Genomic DNA, 22,744 nt, shown 5'->3' with positions numbered 1-22,744 from the left:
TCGTCTACGACTCCTAGTCTGCGTCTGTGGATCTCCGTAGGTGCGGTTATGTCTTGTGATCATCCGTCTCACCTGTGGCTCGTCTCGTAATCAAGTGGGACTTATGTGGTTTGTCTACTTAATGTGCGTTCGCGCAGTGTCCTGTGCTCGTCGTTGTCTAAAGTCCACACGTTGCCGTTCTGTTACGTGTTTTACGTGCGATATATGCGCTATCTGTGTGTTCAAATAAAAGTGACGTCTGTCGCCACAGAGGGATCCGTGTCTCATCCTTCACGCCGCACCGAACGTCACAGTAATCTCAGTACATAAATCATTTTAGTCATTGCTGCATCAGGAGTGATGTCATATCCAGGAATCACATCCTTCAGAATCTGGTATGGCAGACACATATATTTGTCACAAGGCTATGTGCATATTTTCAGCTGTCCTTTGTTTCTGTGGTTCATTTGGTTTGTTATTTAATCCCTGTCTTTCTAGTATTCCTTTGCGGGTCAATGTCGGTACACTTTGCGGTACACACTTTTTTGTACATATTGAACTCTGTTCAATATATTCATGTTTATCACGCATAGAGTTTCTCTCTCTGTTCATGTTGTTTGTTAGTTTAGCTTCACTCTTTATGTTCCTGAATTTAGCCAATCGTGTTACTGTTTAGCCCCTGTTCATGGTTTGTGTGTTTGTTGGGTTTATCAGTCTTGTTTAGTCAACCTGTTGATGTTTGGCCCTGTTCATCCTATACAGTGGGGAAAATAAGTATTTAGTCAGTCACCAATTGTGCAAGTTCTCCCACTTAAAAAGATGAGAGAGGCCGGTAATTGACATCATAGGTAGACCTCAACTATGAGAAAATCATTTTGTCTGACTTTTAAAGAATTTATTTGCAAATAATGGTGGAAAATAAGTATTTGGTCAATAACAAAAGTTCATCTCAATACTTTGTTGTATATCCTCTGTTGGCAATGACAGAGGTCAAACGTTTTCTGTAAGTCTTCACAAGGTTGGCACACACTGTTGCTGGTATGTTGGCCCATTCCTCTATGCAGATCTCCTCTAGAGCAGTGATGTTTTGGGGCTGTCGGCGGGCAACACGGACTTTTAACTCCCTCCAAAGGTTTTCGATGGGGTTGAGATCGGGAGACTGGCTAGGCCACTCCAGGACTTTGAAATGTTTCTTACGAAGCCACTCCTTTGTTGCCCTGGCAGTGTGCTTGGGATCATGTCATGCTGAAAGACCCAGCCACGTTTCATCTTCATTGCCCTTGCTGATGGAAGGAGGTTTGCACCCAAAATCTCACAATACATGGCCCCATTCATTCTTTCATGTACACAGACCAGTCGTCCTGGTCCCTTTGCAGAGAAACAGTCCCAAAGCATGATGTTGCCACCCCCATGCTTCACAGTTGGTATGGTGTTCTTTGGATGCAACTCAGCATTCACTGTCCTCCAAACACGACGAGTTGTGTTTTTACCAAATAGTTCAACTTTGGTTTCATCTGACCATATGACATTCTCCCAATACTCTTCTGGAACATCCAAATGCTCTCTAGCAAACTTCAGACGTGCCTGGATATGGACTGGCTTAAGCAGGGGGACACGTCTGGCACTGCAAGATCTGAGTCCCTGGCGTCGTAGTGTGTTGCTGATGGTAGCCTTTGTAACATTGGTCCCAGCTTTCTGCAGGTCATTCACTAGATCCCCCCTTGTGGTTCTGGGATTTTTCCTCACCGTTCTTGTGATCATTTTGACCCCACGGGCTGAGATCAGTCTATTGCAGATTCAGTCTTCCCAGCCTGGTGCAGGTCTACAGTTCGGTTTCTGGTGTCCTCCGACAGCTCTTTCGTCTTCACCATAGTGGAGTTTGGAGTGTGACTGTTTGAGGTTGTGGGCAGGTGTCTTTTATACTGTTAACAACTTCAAACAGGTGCCATTAATACAGGTAATGAGAAGAAGTTACAGGTCTGTGACAGCCAGAAATCTTGCTTGTTTGTAGGTGACCAAATACTTATTTTCCACCATTATTTGCAAATAAATTCTTTAAAAGTCAGACAAAATGATTTTCTCAATTTTTTTTTCACATTTTGTCTCTCATAGTTGAGGTCTACCTATGATGTCAATTAGGACCGCTACCTCCGCCTTTGTGCAAGAAGGAACAGGAGGAGCACTGCCAGAGCCCTGCAAAATGATGTCCAGCAGGCCACAAATGTGCATGTGTCTGCCCAAACAGTTAGAAACCGACTCCATGAGGATGGTATGAGGGCCCGACGTCCACAGATGGGGGTTGTGCTCACCTAACACCTGTGCCTAACACCGTGCAGGACGCTTGGCATTTGCCAGAGAACACCAGGATTGGCAAATTCACCACTGGCGCCTTGTGCTGTTCACAGATGAAAGCAGGTTCACACTGAGCACATGTGACAGACGTGACAGAGTCTGGAGAGGCCGTGGAGAGCGATCTGCTGCCTGCAACATCCTTCAGCATGACCGGTTTGGCAGTGGGTCAGTAATGGTGTGGGGTGGCATTTCTTTGGAGGGCCGCACAGCCCTCCATGTGCTCACCAGAGGTAGCCTGACTGCCATTAGGTACCGAGATGAGATCCTCAGACCCATTGTGAGACCATATGCTGGTGCGGTTGGCCCTGGGTCCCTCCTAATGCAGGACAATGCTAGGCCTCATGTAGCTGGAGTGTGTCAGCAGTTCCTGCGAGATGAAGGCATTGAAGCTATGGACTGGCCTGCCCGTTCCCCAGACCTGAGTCCGATTGAGCACATCTGGGACATCATGTCTCGCTCCATCCACCAATGTCACGTTGCACCACAGACTGTCCAGGAGTTGGCGGATGCTTTAGTCCAGGTCTGGGAGGAGATCCCTCAGGAGATCATCCGCCACCTCATCAGGAGCATGCCCAGGCGTTGTAGGGAGGTCATACAGGCACGTGGAGGCCACACACAATACTGAGCCTCATTTTGACTTGTGTTTTAAGGACATTACATCAAAGTTGGATCAGCCTGTAGTGTGATTTTCCACTTTAATTTTGTGTGTGGCTCCAAATCCAGGCCTCCATTGGTTAATAAATTTGATTTCCATTGATGATTTTTGTGTGATTTTGTTGTCAGCACATTCAACTTTGTACAGAACAAAGTATTCAATGAGAATATTTCATTCATTCAGATCTAGGATGTGTTATTTGAGTGTTCCCTTTATTTTTTTGAGCATATATATAAATATATATATATATATATATATATATATATATATATATATATATGGCTATTGTGCCAAGTTGAGCTAGGTCTCCCTACCATACAATCCATACAATTAGATATGAGGGGGCGAGGGTTAATGCACACTTTCTGCATGATAAATCCACTTCATCTTGTTTTAGAGCTGTTACTCAAACCACAAACCGCTATCGGCCCGATTGTTCATATGTATGTGACCAGTCTGTGAACTGTTGGTGTTGCACTACAAAGAGGAGGAGAATATAAACTCTTCCTCCCACACAGATAGAATGCGCTGGCTAGATGGGAATTAGTTTTCTCCTAACAAAAAAAAAAATCTTTAGATTGTTTTTGTATCTTTTAAAAAGCTGATGTAACCTGATGGTACAGTTCTATTAAATATGAAGCACAAAAAGCATTTATTTCTTTACTTATTTTTAGCTGTGGCAGTGGCAGAACAATACAGAAGAAAGTTTGGAAATATTTAATATTTTTCTCAAAAGTAAAGCAAAAAAATGCATAAATATGAAAATCATGCATAGGACAAAATGATTACCCGTCTCCTGGATCTTATGTGAGATTATTCAGTTTTCAGTATTTACTTAGACATGTCAATTTATATGCTGCTTTTGCTCCACCTACCTATAGAGCAACAACTGTGCAGACTTTTCAGAATTATCTTAATCTATATTTAGCTATACTTAAATACATTAATTAAAAGCAGTACAGAGATTGGTTGATGGAACTGGTTAATGATATTGTAGATCATCAGATTGAGAGCAGAGGGTAAGAAGCTGATATTGTCTTCTAGAGTGAAGCTCAAGTAGTGCTTCCTGTAAAAGAATAAAGTCCATGGACGGGGTGAGAGGTGTCCTTGTTGTGACCTCTCTCTCCATAAGCTGCATTTCCTCTGTGGAGTACCGATGATATCCCAGGCAGTTTGCAACTGAGACTTCCAGCTTGCTGTGCAACATCAGTACAACAGTAGGCTACAACACTGTTATGCTGTTTGATGCAGAAGTCACACTCGGCCGGTGTGGCTCGTACTCTGGGACCCTGAGATGGTTTTGTGGATTTCAGCTGCAAGACAGCAGCGACGCCCAAGACCTCCACAACACAGAATGTGGCACAATAGTGTCAATGTGACGCCAATGCCCAAGACAGAATATCAGTTTGGCATATACTTTGAGCTTGAGGTGACCTGAGAGTTTTACAATGACAACAGCCTTCATAGAGATCTTTGGAATTTTACACTTTAAAACTTTCAGACAGAACTGTGATGCAATTTCTTACTGAAAAGAACCCAGAGAGAAATGTGAAGTTTAACATTGAAAACAAACTACAGAGAGATAAGTGGTTGAGTTTTATACTGAAAACAAGGTGGTGTTGGTCAAATCACATGTATGGACATTTGGTCTATTCTAAATGAATTGTATCTGAAGCACATGTTTCTGTTAAAATGTCATAGCTGTTTTGTTTTGTCCTGTGTGTATGTGGTAGTCAAAGTCAAAGTCAAATTTATTTATATAGCGCTTTTCACAACACATGTTGTCACAAAGCAGCTTTACAGGATTTACATGGTTAACAATACTATGTTTATGGTAGTAAAAAAAACCTCAAATTGCTCCAAGCTGATTGTGATTCCACAGTCAATTTCACCAAAATAGTAAACAAAATGTCAGATAGAATGTCAGTTAGAAATTCAACATGCAGAAATGCAGAAAGGGTTGCAAAATAGACAAAAGCAATTTCTTAAGAAAAACATGGTAAGAAACCCCCAGGGGAATGTCTTTATCTGCATTATCAATAGTGATTGCCACATTTTACACTTCTTGAGAAACCTGAGTTTGTGCAGGCAGCATTTTTGAGAAATTAGCAACAGCTTTTATCATGTGTGCTTTCATCCAGCCCCCCATTAACAACCAAATCGCTCCAAAATACTTTCATTCATTTATTTAATTAAAAGAAACATTTGTGCATTCATATTTATCTAGTTATAAAGTGGTGATGGTTAGTAATAGATAGAGAGTATCTCCCAGGAAATTTCGGGGGAACAGGGAGAAATACACAATCCAAGCTCAGTGTCAATACGGTCCAGGTCAGGATTAGAGTAGCAGTAGAAACCGGGCAAAGGTATAGCAGGGCAAATCCAATAGAGCTAAAATGCACAAAACGAGTCGAACCATAAAGGGAAAACAGGATGAAAGAATAGCTTGGTATGCTGTCCAACAATGCAGGCAATACTTTGTAGGGAGTAGAGGGTCCACACGGTTTAAATAATGATGTGATGAGAAACAGGTGTAAGGAGAGGACGACCATGACAGCCCCATTATGCATGTTTTCTAAATTACAGTGGTCCATCAGGATTAGCCCCCTCTAACCAATGCCTCCACGCCTCCAGTGCCAGTTTTACGGCCAACAACTTGCGTTCTCCGATACCATGATTCCATTCGGCAGGAGTTTGTGCTAGTAGCTGACTAGGTGTAGGCAGGATCCTGCTCCCCTTTGTGACGTTATGGCTCCTACACCTACCTGGGACGCATCCACCTCCAACACAAAGGGCACTGTAGGATCAGGACGCCTCAACACTGGTCTGATCTCATACCCCAAGAAGGAGATAGCTTGTCAGAATTCACTTTTCAAGTTTGACATATAGGTGGTGGTCATAAAGGGATGGGCAGGGTCAGCAACAATACTCAGGTAGGCTGTGGCATTGACACGATGCTCAATTGGTACTAATGGACCCCAAGTGTTCCAGGAAAATATCCCCCACACCACCACCACCACCAGCCTGAACCGTTGATACAAGGCAGGATGGGATGGATCCATGTTTTCATGTTGTTGACGCCAAATTCTGACCCTACCATCCAAATGTCGCAGCAGAAATCAAGATTCATCAGACCAGGCAATGTTTTTCCAATCTTCTATTGTCTAATTTTGGTGCGCCTGTGAGAATTATAGCCTCTGTTTCCTGTTCTTAGCTGACAGGAGAGGCACCTGGTGTGGTCTTCTGCTGCTGTAGCCCATCCACCTCAAGTTTTGATGTGGTGTGCATTCAGAGATGCTCTTCTGCATGTCTCGGTTGTAACAACTGGTTATTTGAGTTACTATTGCTGTTCTATTAGCTCAAACCAGTCTGGCCATTCTCTTCTGCTGCCATGTGATTGGCTGATTTGACATTTGCGTTAATGAGCAGTTTGGGTGTACCTAATAAAGTGGCTGGTGAGTATATGGTAGGCATTGGCACAGACTATGGAAATTGTGAAGGAATGCATGCACAATTACAAAGTTATTCAGAAGTCAGTTAACTTGACATTGCCTTGTTTATTTACAAAAATAAATAGTGAATTTTTGCTAAATTTCCTATGAACAGTGTGAAACCACAACAGGAAAAATCTGTAGAATGCCATAGCATTCTAAAAATTGTTTGGAAATTACATATTACACATCCCTCATTTTCCCATTCAAAGGTGTTCAGCAGAATGATAAATGTTAAAAGCGAGACTTGCACATGCCAACAAAGATACCAACAGGAAAAACACACTTCCCAAATAGAAGTACAAGATTTCAAGATGGAAGCCAGAAAATAATTTTTAAAAGAAATCATTCAATTTTAAAAGAATTGGTAATTTATCACTTTCGGCAAATATATTTGCAGTCCCCAAGCAATATAGAGTGATATCCCAAGAGCAATTTAGAAATCCCAAGAGCCATTTTCTTGCACTCTTGAAGGTTTAATAGTTCTTTAACAAACACAACATGGTATTTGTGAAAAGCCAATCGTAAAGAAATGGGGGATATTAGGGACAGTATCCCAGTTTATTTGACAATCTGTCTGTTAAGATGTATTTAAATTGTGGCATCTCCAGTTTGGCTTGCTCCCACTTAGTAGATGGCCACTAATGACTCATGAGGTGAATTACAGAAATTATTGGATAGGCTGGAGAGGATTATGAAGAAGGCTATGAGGAAGTGGTCATGGGTGCCATGTTGCATTATGGCGGGGTATAGGAGAGAGGTGCTGGAGATACCACAGAGACGTTGAACTGAAATGTGCTAAGTAGGGGTGACCTGCAATAGTCGCTGATTCGACTATAGTCGACTATACCCCCTAGTCGACTATGAACGTCATAGTCGAATGTACCATTCTAACTGCATGGAGGTGCCCAAGGATGCTGCTAAGCATTAGTTGTTACATGAAATGTCTTTGTTTTCATTATATATAGCCTTTTGTCAAATAAAATCATCCTAATTTCTGGTAATAAATATTTTAAAATGATGTTTGCGCATTAACAATAGGCATCTTCCTTACTACACATTAATAAATCACACCCTGCAGTTGCACAATCCAAACGAGCGGAGCTGAACACGCTACAGAATACGAGCAGCATCTGCCGAGATTATAATGGCTACTAAAAAACTTCAAAAGTATTTTGAAAAACATAAAGATGAATCAAACAAATTAAAGTGCAAGTTATGTCATCAACATCTTTCATTTCGCACGACAACAACCAACATGGCATACCATTTAAAACGTGTAAGGCGAAAAAAACGTTTGTTGTTTCAGTCGTCTTGTCGTGGTGCGTCTCAGCAAGTAGGCCTATAAACATTTTTTGTTGTTGTTTGATTTTAAACCCCGTTACTAGAACCTTTCCTTGTATTTTTTTGCTGTTGTGTGGCAATTTTTTTATTTTCAGGCAGGCATATTTTATTTAAAATATTTTTGCACAGTACCTGTCTGACAGTTCGATATGCGCAATGCGCACTGACTGCTAATGTTCTCTAACGTTTCATTTAAAAAAAATAAATAAAAGCTGAATAAAGCCAACCTACCGTGTTTATTCATTTATCTGAGTGTTTTAGATTTTTACTTTGAAGAGGAAAAAAGTCCTGAATGAGAACGGGATCCCGTTTTAAGGTGCTCTAAATAAAAAAAATATAAATAAACCTGATTCGACTATTAGTCAACTAAAGGGAAAAGCTGACGAATCAGATTCGACTATGAAAATCCTTAGTTGAATACACCCCTAGTGCTAAGACGGGTCATGATTTTGTTAGGGTCTACGGATGTGGTGATAAAAACAACGAGTGTCAGCTGTGCGGGTGTGGGAGGAGAGACACCCCTCGTCTTCCCGGGAGAGCTCGCCTGTCCGCGTAAGCGTCCCGGCATTCTACGGGACGGACGCGCCACTAGAGGGTGAGCTTGGGGAGGAGGAGAGAACCCCGACGCAGGAACAGCTGGAGAAAGACCCAGTGTGCGCCCTCCAGCTGGCCACAGCCCAGGGGCTAGAGGAGAGAGACCCCGAGCTGGCGGAGACCTTCCGCCAGGGCGCGGTGAGGATTTGGAGGGAACGACACTCCCCTCCGTCCCGCGCCCGCTCTTCTCTGAGGGTGGACTCCTGCGTCTGCGGTGCTATCGAGTCCACCCCGGAGAACGAGTTTGGGGAGGGGGACTCCGAGGAGGAGCAGGACGAAGGGGAGGAGTCATACCCTCCGTCACTATGCGATGCTTCCACCGTTGACTACGGCGGGGAAGGAGAGGAAGCCTACCCCCTGTCGCTGGAAGACGCGTCCACACTCGACTACAGGTCAGAGGAGGAGGAGGAGTCCGAGGAAGAGGACTACCTCCCTCCGCCCGTTGGTTCCTCTTCCGTCATAGAGGAGGGGGAGGAGGTCGAGGTTGGGGACTACCCTCAGTCGGAGCAATCGGCATACCCCGCCAATTACGGTGAGGAAGAGGAGGAAGATCGTCCTCTGTCCGTGCACTCGGGCGTCTCAGAGTGCACGGACAGCGAATTCTACTCTGAGGAAGAGGACGGTCTGCCCCCCTCTGAATGCTCTGCTGAGACGGTGAAGGGAAGGTGGAAGTCGTCCTCCGATCGCTCTGGAGAAGAGGAGATGGACTGCTCCCGGGGTGGCAGCCCGGAGCAGCCCATGAGTTGGAGCCAGGGTAGCGAGACGGAGGAGATGGAAGTGACCGCGCCCAGGGCTGACTCCGGAGGGTCCGCCAGCCGCGCTGCGCCAGGCGCGTCCGCCAGGCGCGTCCGCCAGCCGCGCTGCGCCAGGCACGTCCGCCAGCCGCGCTGCGTCCGGTGGAGGGACTGCAGCAAGGGCAGGAGGAGCACCGCCCTCCGCAGCGCCTGCTGCACCAGTAGCTCCCGACCTCTCTCTCCTCATCTCTCTCCTGCTGGCGCGCAGCCTGGCGCCTATGTCGTGTGTGTGTGTACCAGTGTTTGTAAGTCTTCCCGTATGTGTGCCGAATCCCCTAATCCCGTTTGTTCCTCTGTGTGTGAATGTACCGGTGTGTGTATTCGTGTCTGTTCCGTTGAGTGTGTCTAACGTCTTTTCCCCCGTCTTCCCAGGGAGGGTGTGCTAGGCGATTCGTAACGGACGCTTCGCCAAGGGCAGTCACCTCCCAGACGCAGGATTGAGCGCGTCGGATCCGCCCATCGTCGTGGGTTCGGGGCACTCGGTCCTGTTGGCACCCCGGGACGTGTAGTGCCCTTGGAGGGGGCGTCTGTCATGTTGAGGACCCGGCCCCTCCCTTTTGGGCGTGTGTCAACGTTGTCCACGTGCTTTGTCTGCGTCAGTGGAGATTCGTGGTTGGGGTTATGTCGTGTGATTAATAAGTCTCACCTGTGAATCGTCTCGTGATCACGTGGGGCTAATGTGGTTTGTCTATTTAATGCGCGCTCGCGCAGTGTCCTGTGCTCGTCGTTGTCTATGTTTACACGTCTGTGTGCAAGTGTGAGTGTTGCCTGTGCGCTAGACAGCGCTATTGTTATAAATAAAACAAACGTGACGTCAGTCCAAGAGGATTCCGTGTCTCATCCTTCGGGACAGCCCGAGCGTCACACAAATAAAAAAAAACGAGTTTATACGTTTATAATAAATAGATGATTGTCTTCAAACCACAATTTCGAGACTTAATAAATGTTCTGCTCATGCCAGGATGCGTATCCCATGTTCATACAAGAGCTGGTGGAACGTGTAGAAGGAAGAAGTGAACACTTGCAGCAAATGTGTTCAACAGACTTTACACCATTTCAAATAAACTTTACACTGATGGACCTCTGTGTTTGTACATTGCATAACCAATATTTACGAGTGCATTTATGGTATAAACTAATATTTAAAACATCCACTTGCTTGTTTGTTCAAAACCAGATCACTAATGAAAGAGACCAGTGAAAACATCCTCAGGGCACAGATCTCTGTTACCCATTCAAGGAGCTGAGCTAGGAGTAGATCACAGCAGAAACCATCAGATTATTACAGATTATAACCCAGCGTTCCACCTCTGCTCTGGAAATGTTTCTGAACGTAGTAAAGTTCTCCTCACCTTAGGCACCCTCATCTCCTCAGGCAGAGAGAGGAAGTAGGCGGTGAACCTGTGGTCCAGGAAAGGCACTCTGAGCTCCAGCCTAATGAGACGATGGCAGAGAGACAGCCATGAACAGAGGACTCAAACGGAGGGGGGGGGGAGCAGTGACTTTATTTAGCTGGACATTACAGAGCCCACAGATGTGGCAGGCGTGGGTGCGTTACGAGGGGGTGCAGGGCTCTTCTCTCACCCGTGTGCGGCCGTAGTTCTGTCTGCTCTCAGCGCATCAAACACATACAAACAGGAGCCTGGAGAAGCAGGAGATCCTTTACCTTCACACATTTGCATGCTGGGGTGCACATTCTATCACTCCAAACATCACACCTTATATCACTCCAAACATCATCACAGTATGGCCTTTGTAGTGGTATGTGGTGTTCACATGATTTAGTGACAGTTTTGTATGCCAGTCTTTGACTACTGCTTATTCAAGCAATCAACAATCTCTAACATGATGGAAGGTATATTAGTTTGTAAGTCACACTGGACATGAATGTCTGCTAAATGCCCTAAATGTAAATGTAAATGTATTTTATGATGATATAATCGTAATATTGTCTTCTGCCCATATTGTGGAGCCCTTTAAGTGAGTCATCAAGTTTTTATCCATTCAACATCTCCTACCTAATCTACTTTTTGAGATACAAACTGACATCCAGAAGAACTGATTGTGTATGTTTTTCTTTTTAAAGATCATTTAATTTGCTGACATTGCAGATTCTGAGTAGCTTATAGAAATAGATGTAGTCCTGTTTAAGTTCATCAGAGCTTTTACCAGAAATCAATACACTTAGATTGACTTCTTAGATACATGCCTCATGACAAAAATACATAACTAGACACAGGGGCGAGGCTAGGGTATTTTTAGTGGTGCTAGAGCACCACCGTGAACTTGCTTAGCACCCCCTGGCTCAACACATTTTAAAAATATTATATTATGCAAAAAACTTGCTCTGCACCTGCGCAATACTTTGGTATTGTGCCTCTGTGAGCACTGGGGGCTGGGCACCCCTAAAGACCAGATCCTAAAATCGCCCCTGACTAGACATATAACAACCAAACAAACAAGTTCCCACTAAGGAAAAATCTATAGAATTTTGGTGCCTTCTAGTGGCTAAAATGAGTGAAACACATAGTAAAATAAAACAAGTCAGTGTGAGTTATCCTACTGAAACTTGTGCAAAACATCGGGAGAAATCAAACTGCATAAGCTATAAACAAAGAATTGTTCTGTCATTAGAGAGGTAAATTAAATAACTAGACATCAAGTGAAGTTGAGTATGTTTTTTTACTTGTATTTATTTTAGGGAGAGTGTCACGCTACAGCCCCGGACCCCTCCCCTTGTCCACGTAGTCCACGTCCGTGTGTAGGGGTGTGGTTGTGTGTGTGTGTGTGTGTGTTCACTTGTGGGGGGGGGGGGGTGTCGAACGTAAAATGGACACAGATTCAGTGTTATATCGCCGGTGGATGGCGCCAGAGCTAGCGAACTAGTAACGTATTGAATCATATATGTGTGAATCATATATATGTTGAATCAAATAAACTGGATTTTTTTTTCGGCGTGAGATATCGGAAGTGTGGCGTGAGAGCGTGTGAAAACGGTCAAATGCGTGTGTCTCACGCTCAATGCGTGAGAGTTGGCAACCCTGTAGTGATGGCAAAAGTTGGGCTTTTGGGAGACTGAATCAAATGAACCAATTGATTCGGAAAATGATTCGATCTTGTGAAACGTTCGAATCATCACACGCCACAGTGACATCTAGTGGGCAACCAGGGCCTAAATCTCTTTTCTTAACAGAAACAGAACATGTTTTTTATGAAATATGACATAAAATATTCCCCCATACCATATTGTGTTCCTAATTAAATTTTAGTCATGAAAACATATAATTTTGCAGAGAACAGGGTTGTTTTAATGATTAAGATGTATTTTTCATTATGATACACTGTTAGTCAGTGGATTGATATAGCTGACATTATTCATTTTACATTGCAAGGTAGGGAAATGCTTGTGTAATCCTTTATTTATTAAACATTACAAGTAATCAGTTGTAATCACAACTGATTACAAGTAATCAGTAAACATTCTGATCTCAGACCAGCTGCTTGACCTTTTTTATATTGAGTATATTTATTTTATATTTAATATATTTATATCTATTAGCTTGGCTTTTTCTGAACCTTGTCTTATTTCACAATGTTTGACTCGTTTGCCAGTACCTGTAATATCTGTCTGGCTCTGCAGTTACCACAAAATCTTAGCCAAGGCAAAAGTAGAAGCCATAAGGTAATTACAGGTTGAAGACATATTCTGTTTGATTAGAGATATGCTAGTATTTAGTGCCAGGTACCATATGTCAATGAGAGTGATTTATGGATTTGCAGAGAAAATCCAGTGTAAGTAGAAGCAAGAAGAGGTCTCCTCGAGGCACACAGATTGTTGCTATCCTAGATAGTTATGTTGTCATGTTGTGTGTAAAACAAATGTAATATATGGTTTTTGACATATATGTGACGGGCAGGGAGTGCAAAATAAAATGGAAGTGATCATGCCAAGTCTCAGAGGATAAGGAGGTTTTAATGCACACATTGCACAAAACCAAAAACCCGTGACACGATCCGAATTAATATCCAGCAGTCAACTGGTACAAAGACAAGACATATATAGACAATGACATATATCGACCATCAGGTGAGGCGGATCATAGGCCCCGCCCACCTATGGGACAAACACAACGCAACAACAAGACAACTGCCACTGTAAACGGGGCGACCAGCAGGGGGCCCGCCGTGACAAAACAGTTAAAGTCACATACATTTTCATAATTTGTGGTGAAGATACACAGGATCAATGCAATTTGTCCAAGTTGACAGTGGGCAATGGAAAAAACTCAGTTGCAATCACGTTCAGTTTAACTGGTGCAACATCTTCCCAAACACGCAGACCCAGACATGTCTGTTTTCCGATATACAACTGAGAGAGAGAGAGAGAGAGAGAGATAGATATTAAAAAAATATTAAGTTTAGAAAACTAGGAAATATATAGGAATAGTTGGCAAAGGCCACTATTCCTTAATTGTACAACAGAACCTCTCTAAAGATAGCTCAAACACATATTCGAATCAAGGTTTTCACTTGCTTGGTCTACAATAACGTGTAGATACATGTCACATTACATTAACCAGTTATTGGACACAAGTGGAGGTATTATAATACTTACTTAGGGAAGTAGCTAAGCTTTCTAATGATATATGGTATATTAGGTGTGAAATGGCTGTCACGGTGATATGGAATGGCATTGTGTTTATTGCACATTTTCAACACCATAACAGCAGTAACATAGCTTGGCAAGTGCTGTTAGATGAACAATAAACTGAGAAATAGTATATTCATTACTGCACAAACTGGAGAAGCAAAATGAATCTTGACATCTTAGAAACCTGAAAAATTTGCAATGCAATGGATTTTGTGACTAATATATTTACACATACCACAATATCAAGATTCCGTCCGCTTACAATTTGGGTTCGATATGTCAGGGGGTTAAAAATAGTAAAGGTCTGTTTAGTCTTCTCCTCAACAGCATGCTTTACCTGAAATCAAACATAACCAAAAACAGTATAAAGTCAGGTCACAATCTACACTGGAGCATTGTCATGTTTTATCTTTTATATTCATTATCTTATTCTACATTGTTTAATTCCTTTCTTGATGTGTACTTAATATTCATACTTTTATGTCCACCTTCTACAGATCTTACTTCTACAGTCAATGCAGCAGTGATGTGGAAGTTTGGAATATGTGTTTTTTTGTGGCCATTGGGATAGATAAATAACAGTAACTTAGTAACTATTAAAATATGCACATTAAAATTATATATATTTAATTAAATAATTGATAACTCAAGGTTAATCACTCAGTTAAACAAGCATAGTGCAAAGAAAATAAATGATGTCACTAACCTTACGGCAGAGGTCCTTCACATCTTCATCAGCATCTACCCATTTGCTCCATCCTCCAGGTACAGAAGTCATCGTGCTTCAGTAGTGATGTGTTCGTTCGGCTCAGTAAAACTTTTCTCAGAGAGACAGAATGCCTGTTGCAACCGTGGAAGACTTGCTGAAATGCTTCCCTATTTATTCATACAAAACTACCTAGAGTGACGACACAAATATGACGTACTATTGCAACATCACTCAGAGGACTGGTCTTCTGATATATCTCTGACCAATAATGTGGTTACTCTAGTGAGTGTGTCAATCCTGGCCCCGCCCACGCATGCTTGTCAGACCTGTTTCGGGTTCTTTTCTTGTGTTTCTATCCAGATGTTTTATGTCAGTCCCTGATTTATTTAGCAGGAGTCGAAAGTTGAACCTCCGGTTCATTGTCTCGAGTTGTTTCAAGAGTACACTACCGTTCAAAAGTTTGGGGTCACTTAGAAATGTTGTTATTTTTGAAAGAAAAGCAGTTTTTTTTTCAATTTAGCTAACATTAAATGCATCAAAAATACACTCTATACATTATTAATGTGGTAAATGACTATTCTAGCTGTAAACATCTGGTTTTTAATGCAATATCTACATAGATGTATGGAGACCCATTTCCAACAACCATCACTCCAGTGTTCTAATGGTACATTGTGTTTGCTAACTCTGTAAGGAGGCTATTGGATATTTAGAAAACCCTTGAATACCCTTGTGCAAGTAGGTTAGCACAGCTGAAAACAGTTTTGCTGATTAGAGAAGCTATAACACTGACCTTCCTTTGAGCTAGTTGAGAATCTGCAGCATTACAATTGTTGGTTTGATTAAATCACAAAATGGCCAGAAAAAAACAACTTTCAATTGAAACTCGACAGTCTATTCTTGTTCTGAGAAATGAAGTCTATTCCATGCGAGACATTGCCAAGAAACTGCACAGACAGGCTCTAACCAGAGTAGAAGGAGAAGTGGAAGGCCCCGTTGCACAGCTGAGCAAGAAGACAAGTACATTAGAGTCTCCAGTTTGAGAAATCGACGCCTCACAGGTCCTCAACTGGCAGCTTCATTAAATAGTACCCGCAAAACGCCAGTGTCAACGTCTACAGTGAAGAGGCGACTCCGGGATGCTGGCCTTCAGGGCAGAGTGGCAAAGAAAAAGCCATATCTGGCTAATAAAAGAAAAAGATTAATATGGGCAAAAGAACAGACATTGGACAGAGGAAGATTGGAAAAAAGTGTTATGGACAGATGAATCAAAGTTTGAGGTGTTTGGATCACACAGACGAACATTTGTGAGACGCAGAACAACTGAAAAGATGCTGGAAGAGTGCCTGACACCATCTGTCAAACATGGTGGAGGTAATGTGATGGTCTGGGGTTGCTTTGGTGCTGGTAAAGTGGGAGATTTGAACAAGGTAAAAGGGATTTTGAATAAGGAAGGCTATCACTCCATTTTGCAACACCATGCCATACCCTGTGGACAGCGCTTGATTGGAGCCAATTTCATCCTGCAACTGGACAATGACCCAAAGCACACCTCCAAATTATGCACAAACTATTTAGAGAAGAAGCAGGCAGCTGGTGTTTTATCGGTAATGGAGTGGCCAGCGCAGTCACCAGATCTCAACCCCATTGAGCTGTTGTGGGAGCAGCTTGACCGTATGGTACGAAAAAAGTGCCCATTAACCCAATCAAACTTGTGGGAGCGGCTTCTGGAAGCATGGGGTGAAATTTCTCCAGATTACCTCAGCAAATTAACAGCTAGAATGCCAAAGGTCTGCAATGCTGTAATTGCTGCTAAGGGAGCATTCTTTGACGAAAGCAAAGTAGAAAGTAGAAAATTATTAAAAATAAAAAAAAAACACTATTTATACATTGTCAATGTCTGGACTATATTTCTATTCATTTTGCAACTCATTTGATAAATAAAAGTATGAGATTTCAAGGAAAACACAAAATTGTCTAGGTGACTTCCATAGTTCCATATGAAACTACAGACCTATTTCAAATCTTCATTGAATGTGTAAAATCATTGTGAAAGTGATTTTTAACAAAAATGTATACCAGTGGATATGGAAGTAAATAAATATCTTAACACTTCCAAAATATCAGTTCTTGTAAAGATCTAAGAGCTGCATTTATTTATTTATTTTTTGTGGCCGACCTCCTCCCCCCCCCCCCCCCCCCCCCCCATCTTTGGAGGACAACTTTGTTTTTATATACAGATCAGATGATAACAATTCTGTTTAATATAGTGCAATAGCGATAACAATAATTGGGGTTAGGTGGACCATAAGAAGATATAGAAAAGAGGGGAAGAGAAAATAAAAAGAGAAAAGACAGAAGGGCAGGGAAAAAATAAAATAAAGACAACCAGCTCAAATGACCACTGCAAAGAAGAGTAGCAAGTGTACCCAAGACATATAGCACAAATGACTGTGATGTATGTGTATGTGTGAGTGTGAGTTTATGTGCAACATAAAAGTGCAACATAGATAAATGTACGGAATGTACTTCCCAGCAAGGGTAGAAAGCTGTAACAACATTCCCCCAGAGGCCGGCAGAGAAAGACCCGTGAATCCCACCCGCCCACGGCCCCCCAGGAGCAGTTGAGTCCCAGGGACGCACTTCCCAGTGACCCCCGCATGTCCATCCCAGCGGGCGGGAGAGGGAGCGCCCCCCCCACCCAAGGAGTGCAGGTCCAGGGAACCAGAGGTAACAGAGCCCCCCACCACGGGCCATCAGCTAGGCCCCAGCGCACATATACACCTACATGCACATGTACATCCTCCCCTACATTCCCACACACATTCACACACACCCATATACCCTCTTATGGACATATATATACACCCACAGATGTACTTACACATTAACCCCAATATATATACACACACACCCATATACCCTCTTATGGACATATATATACACCCACAGATGTACTTACACATTAACCCCAATATATATACACACACACCCATATATGTTAGGAGGCCATTACAATAAATCAACCTGGCTAGAGATTTGGAGTTTCTCAAAATCTGGTTTAGTCAAGAAATTTGTGATCTTATTAATGTTCTTAAGATTATAAAACGCTGACTTATTTATTGTAAGTAAAGTAAGTAAGTAAAATTTATTTATATAGCACTTTTCTCAAACAAAGGCCACAAAGTGCTTTACATATACACAATACAACTAAAATATATAAAACGCCACACAATATATAAACAAAACAGCACATAATTCACGAAGACATAATGCGTTTCTGTCTGGTCCATTTATCCAAATGCTTGTTTAAACAGGTAGGTCTTTAAATGCTTTTTAAAAGATTCCACAGACACAGCCAATCTCAAAGACAGGGGGAGTGCATTCCACAGTTTGGGAGCAATAACTGCAAAAGCTCGATCTCCACGAGTCTTTAAGCGAGAACGTGGAACAGTCAGTGAATTCAAATCACTCGATCTAAGAGAACGAGCTGGCACATATGGGTGAAGCAGATCAACCAAATAATTAGGGGCCTGGCCATGCAATGCTCTATAAGTAAGTGTTAATATTTTAAACTGGATCCTGTATTCAACAGGAAGCCAGTGTAAAGATATTAACAGAGGAGTGATATGCGAGCGTCTGTTAGATTATTGACATCGTGACTGCTAAAATTGAGATAAATGTCTATTACTATGCCATTATTACGAGTTAGCTTTTTAGAGTTTAGTGTTTTCGAGTCTTAAGTAGGAATCTAGTCTGTTGCTTTCATTGCTATTACCAATTATAATAATCTTTATTTGTCTTCATTCAACTGTAGAAAGTTTTGACCCATCCAGCTACTTACGTGCTCAAGGCACTTGCAGAAAGACAAAATACTAAATCAAAAACAATACAAAGTCAGGTCACAATATACACTGGAGCACAATTTCATCTTCTGTGTTATCTTGTTCTGCATTATTTGATCCATTTCTCATTGTATTTAACATTCATGCTTACATCTATACATGAGTGTGTCACGGTAGGCCAGTCCACCACCTCAGGGGAGATATCCACTCTCACACACTCCACCTCCCCTGCACAGTCACCCGCCTACTGATCATCTTACAGACCTGTCACTCATTTACCTCACTCCTAAAATGCATACAGGTCCCGCCGTTCAGTGCTGTGCATTCCTTGCGCCTAACATGAGTAAGCCAGTGTGCTGAATAACCTCACTGCCTTTTCCAAGTATTGTGACTGTTGCGTACACATTTATTAATCAAGATTCACAGCTGATTAATTCCTGAAAGATCAGAATGATTATAATTGAGGTCAAACTACTGCAGTCCTTCACTTTTTCATCAACATCTTGCCATGAGGTCCACCCTCAGATTGAAGACAGAAAGCAGGTCTTCTTTTATTTTCCCTCTAAGCCTTAATAATGGACCTTAACATCCTGTCAGGTGCTTTCCCCAGAACTCCCCCTACAGAAAACGTTAACGAATTAGATTTTTTTGCAATGCCAAAACCAGGAACATTACACTTACAATCAATAATCATTCACAATCAAGCAATGAAGCGCTGACATTTGTATCATTACTCAGAATCAGACAGCATTGTAATCACCCAGCGTAATGCAACAGACCATATACCACTAGAGAAAATGGTCTGGCATCTTATATTGACTCTTTTAAACTCAGTTGTAGCTGATCTGTAACAAATAGTCAATAACCCACACCTATAAAGCATTTTCCCTCACATCTCTACAAGCAACGACCATTACGGTAATCTTCAAAAATAAAACTTGGATACATCGATTTTAAGTTACAGGCTCAAATCTTGCTTTATGTTTAAAGTCATTATGAAAGTAATTTTTAATAAATGGAGATAGATCTTAACAAACTCCAAAATATCAGTTCGGATATTCACTAGATCATTTACTAGATTCAGGACCTTCTGAATCTGTGTTTGAATCTTTAATTGAATCTTTAATTTAAGGACTTTACTAAGACTTTACTTTGTAAGGTGTGGTTGCCAAAATCATGACTGAAATGCATCAATGCAAGAATTGATGTGTAACAAATTACTAAACTGACTTTGACTATAACTTTCTGATGGCAAAAGGCTGACTTTGTTATGAATCTAATACTGAGATCAAAGTAAAAAAAACACGACAAGGAGAAGACGCGCTGATGTGATTTATCACATCAAGGCTAGATTATTGTAACACTTTTCTATCTGCTCTTCCAAAGAGCTCTATTTCGCACCTACAGCGAGTTCAGAACACTGTTGCAAGGGTTCTGACCCGCAGGAGAAAGAGAGATCATATTACACCTGCACTCAACTCACTGCACTGGTTACCTGTCAGATTTAGAATAGATTTTAAGGTTCTAGTCATGGTTTTTAAATGTCTTCATGGTCTTGCCCCTCTTTACCTCAGTGAAATGATGGTTAGATATGTTCCAGTCAGGCACGGACGTAATTTTGGGGGGGGGGGGGGGGGGGGGGGCGGGGGGGACATGTCCCCCCCACTTTTTCAAAAGCCGGTTTTGGTCCCCCCAGTTTTTACGGTTAAAACCAAATATTTAAATAGCGACGAATCCATGTCCCCCCCACTTTTGAAATCAAAATTACGTCCATGCAGTCAGGTCTCTCAGGTCTCTCAACAGTAATCTACTGGTGATTCCTAAAAGCTGATTAAAGATTGGCGAGGGGGCTTTTAGCCACTATGGCCCAAAGCTCTGGAATTCTCTTCCTGAAGAGCTCAGAGGCATTTCATCCCTGCACAGCTTTAAGAAGAGTCTCAAAACATTCCTGTTTAGATCTGCTTTTAGTTAAGAAACCCTCAATCTTATTTACTTTATTACATTATGTTGTCTATTATTATCTAAATCTAATTATCTTAATAGTTTTATCTTATTTACTTAACTTTTTTACTTTTTATGTTATTTTAATATTTTTATCTTTTATTTCTTTTAACATTTTCTTTTTGTCTTTTTGTCTTATCTCCTTTTAATTTTTTTTTATTTATACTGTAAAGCACTTTGAGTTGCATGTACGTACGAAAGGTGCTATACAAATAAAGATTATTATTATTATTTAACTATGAATAGCAGAGATAAGACATTTCTGAGGAAGAAAAGCATTCCTGTAATCAAACGGTGCACACCCTTTCCAGTGAACCTGCACTAACCTGTGTGTGAGACGTGGGAGGAAATACGTAAAAACGGATTAATCATCTATTAAGATATGAAATTATAGTGAAAGCATGGTGCTGGGAAAGTTGCGATGCTAATTATGAGATGATAAAAAATTCACTAAACATACATGTAATCTTAGCTAGATCTGGCGTTAGTTCTGTGTAAAGCAGGTTAAGATAATATTTAGTTACTAAATATTATACTAAATATTATTATTATATACAGTGAGGAGAACAAGTATTTGATATGCTGCCAATTTTGCTGGTTTTCACACTTGCAATGCATGTAGAAATCTGTCATTTTTATCATAGGTGCTCTTTAAGTGTGAGTGATGGAATCTAAAAACTGTGACGCTGGGGCGCTGGAGAAAGGACGAGACACGAGTCCAGGTCTCTGGTCCGAACGACACGTTTTATTTGACGTATATTGCGCAATAGTGCACGAAGAACAAACACAAAGCACACAACGTGCAGACTATAGACAACGACGAGCACAAGATACTGCGCGAACGCACATTAAATAGACAGACCACATCAACCCCACGTGATGACGAGACGAGCCACAGGTGAGACGGATGATTACAAGACACACCCGCACCCACGGAGATACACTGACGCAGACGAGTAGACGCAGACAACGTTAACACACGCCCCAAAGGAAGGGTTCGGGAACCGTAGCGTGACAAAAACAAAATCCAGAAAATCACACTGAATGACTTTTAAATTATTAATTTGCATTTTATTGCAGGAAATAAGTATTTGATACATCAGAAAAACAAAACTTAATACTTGGTAGAGAAATCTTTGTTTGCGATTACAGAAGTAAGACGTTTCCTGTAGTTCTTTACAAGGTTTGCACACACTACAGCAGGGATTTTGGCCCACTCCTCCATACAGATCTTCTCCAGATCCTTGAGGTTTCTAGGCTGTCGGTGGGCAACACAGAGTTTCAGGTGTCTTCAGAGATTTTCGATTGGGTTCAGATCTGGAGACTAGCTAGGCCACTCCAGGACCTGGAGATGCTTCTTATGTAGCCACTCCTTAGTTGCCCGGGCGGTGTTCTTGGGTTTGTACTCTTCCTTCTTTTTCCTCCAAACACGGCGAGTGGAGTTTAGACCATAAAGCTCTATTTTCGTCTCATCTGACCACATTACCTTCTCCCACACCTCATCTGGATCATCTATATGGTCATAGGCAAACTTCAGACGGGCCTGGACATGTGCTGGCTTAAGCAGGGGGACCTTGCGTGCACTGGAGGATTTTAAGCCATGACGGCGCAATGTATTACTAATAGTTTTTTTGGAAACAGTGGTTCCAGCTTGCTGCAGGTCATTGACCAGGTCCTGCAGAGTAGTTTTGGGCTCTTTCCTTACCTTCCTCACTATCAGTGCAACCCCACGAGGTGAGATCTTGCAGGGAGCTCCAGACCGAGGGAGGTTGACTGTTCTTTGTCTTCTTCCATTTTCTAATTATTGTGCCTACAGGTGTTGTCTTCTCATAAACCTGTAGCCTATCTTCCTGTGGCCCATTCCGACCTTGTGCAGGGCTATAATTTTTTCCCTGATGTCCTTGCACAGCTCTCTGGTCTTGGCCATTGTGGTGAGGTTGGAGTTTGTTTGTGTGTGAGTGTGGACAGGTGTCTTTTTATTCTATTTAGTTCAAATAGGTGCAGGTAATACAGGTAAAGAGTGGAGAACAGGAGGGCCTCTTAAAGAGCAACTAACAGGTCTGTGAGAGCCAGAATTTGTACTGTTTGGTAAGGAATCAAATACTTATTTCCTGCAATAAAATGCAAATTAATAATTTAAAAGTCATTCAGTATGATTTTCTGGATTTTGTTTTTAGATTCCATCACTCACACTTGAAGAGCACCTATGATAAAAATTACAGATTTCTACATGCATTGCAAGTGTGAAAACCAGCAAAATCGGCAGTGTATCAAGTACTTGTTCTCCTCACTGTATACTATTAAGTTACTTTGAATCTTAAAGAAATTA

The 22,744-nt window shown here is 41.9% G+C and overlaps 1 long non-coding RNA gene across 1 annotated transcript; it reads right to left on the bottom strand.

Annotated features, from left to right (window-relative positions):
• Positions 1 to 13,163: 13,163 nt before the first annotated feature.
• LOC143516168 (uncharacterized) lies at positions 13,164 to 14,730 on the bottom strand. The gene is made up of 3 exons (XR_013131584.1): positions 14,567 to 14,730; positions 14,096 to 14,197; positions 13,164 to 13,578 (listed from the first exon to the last, which is right to left on the bottom strand). It is a non-coding gene; the product is annotated as an uncharacterized LOC143516168 (long non-coding RNA).
• Between the last annotated feature and the right edge of the window lie 8,014 nt (positions 14,731 to 22,744).

Source organism: Brachyhypopomus gauderio, chromosome 6 (genome assembly GCF_052324685.1).
Source record: "Brachyhypopomus gauderio isolate BG-103 chromosome 6, BGAUD_0.2, whole genome shotgun sequence".
Classification (NCBI taxonomy): Eukaryota; Metazoa; Chordata; class Actinopteri; order Gymnotiformes; family Hypopomidae; genus Brachyhypopomus; species Brachyhypopomus gauderio.
The sequence above is the reverse complement of the archived record's forward strand: the minus strand, read 5'-3'. Positions and strand labels throughout refer to the sequence as shown.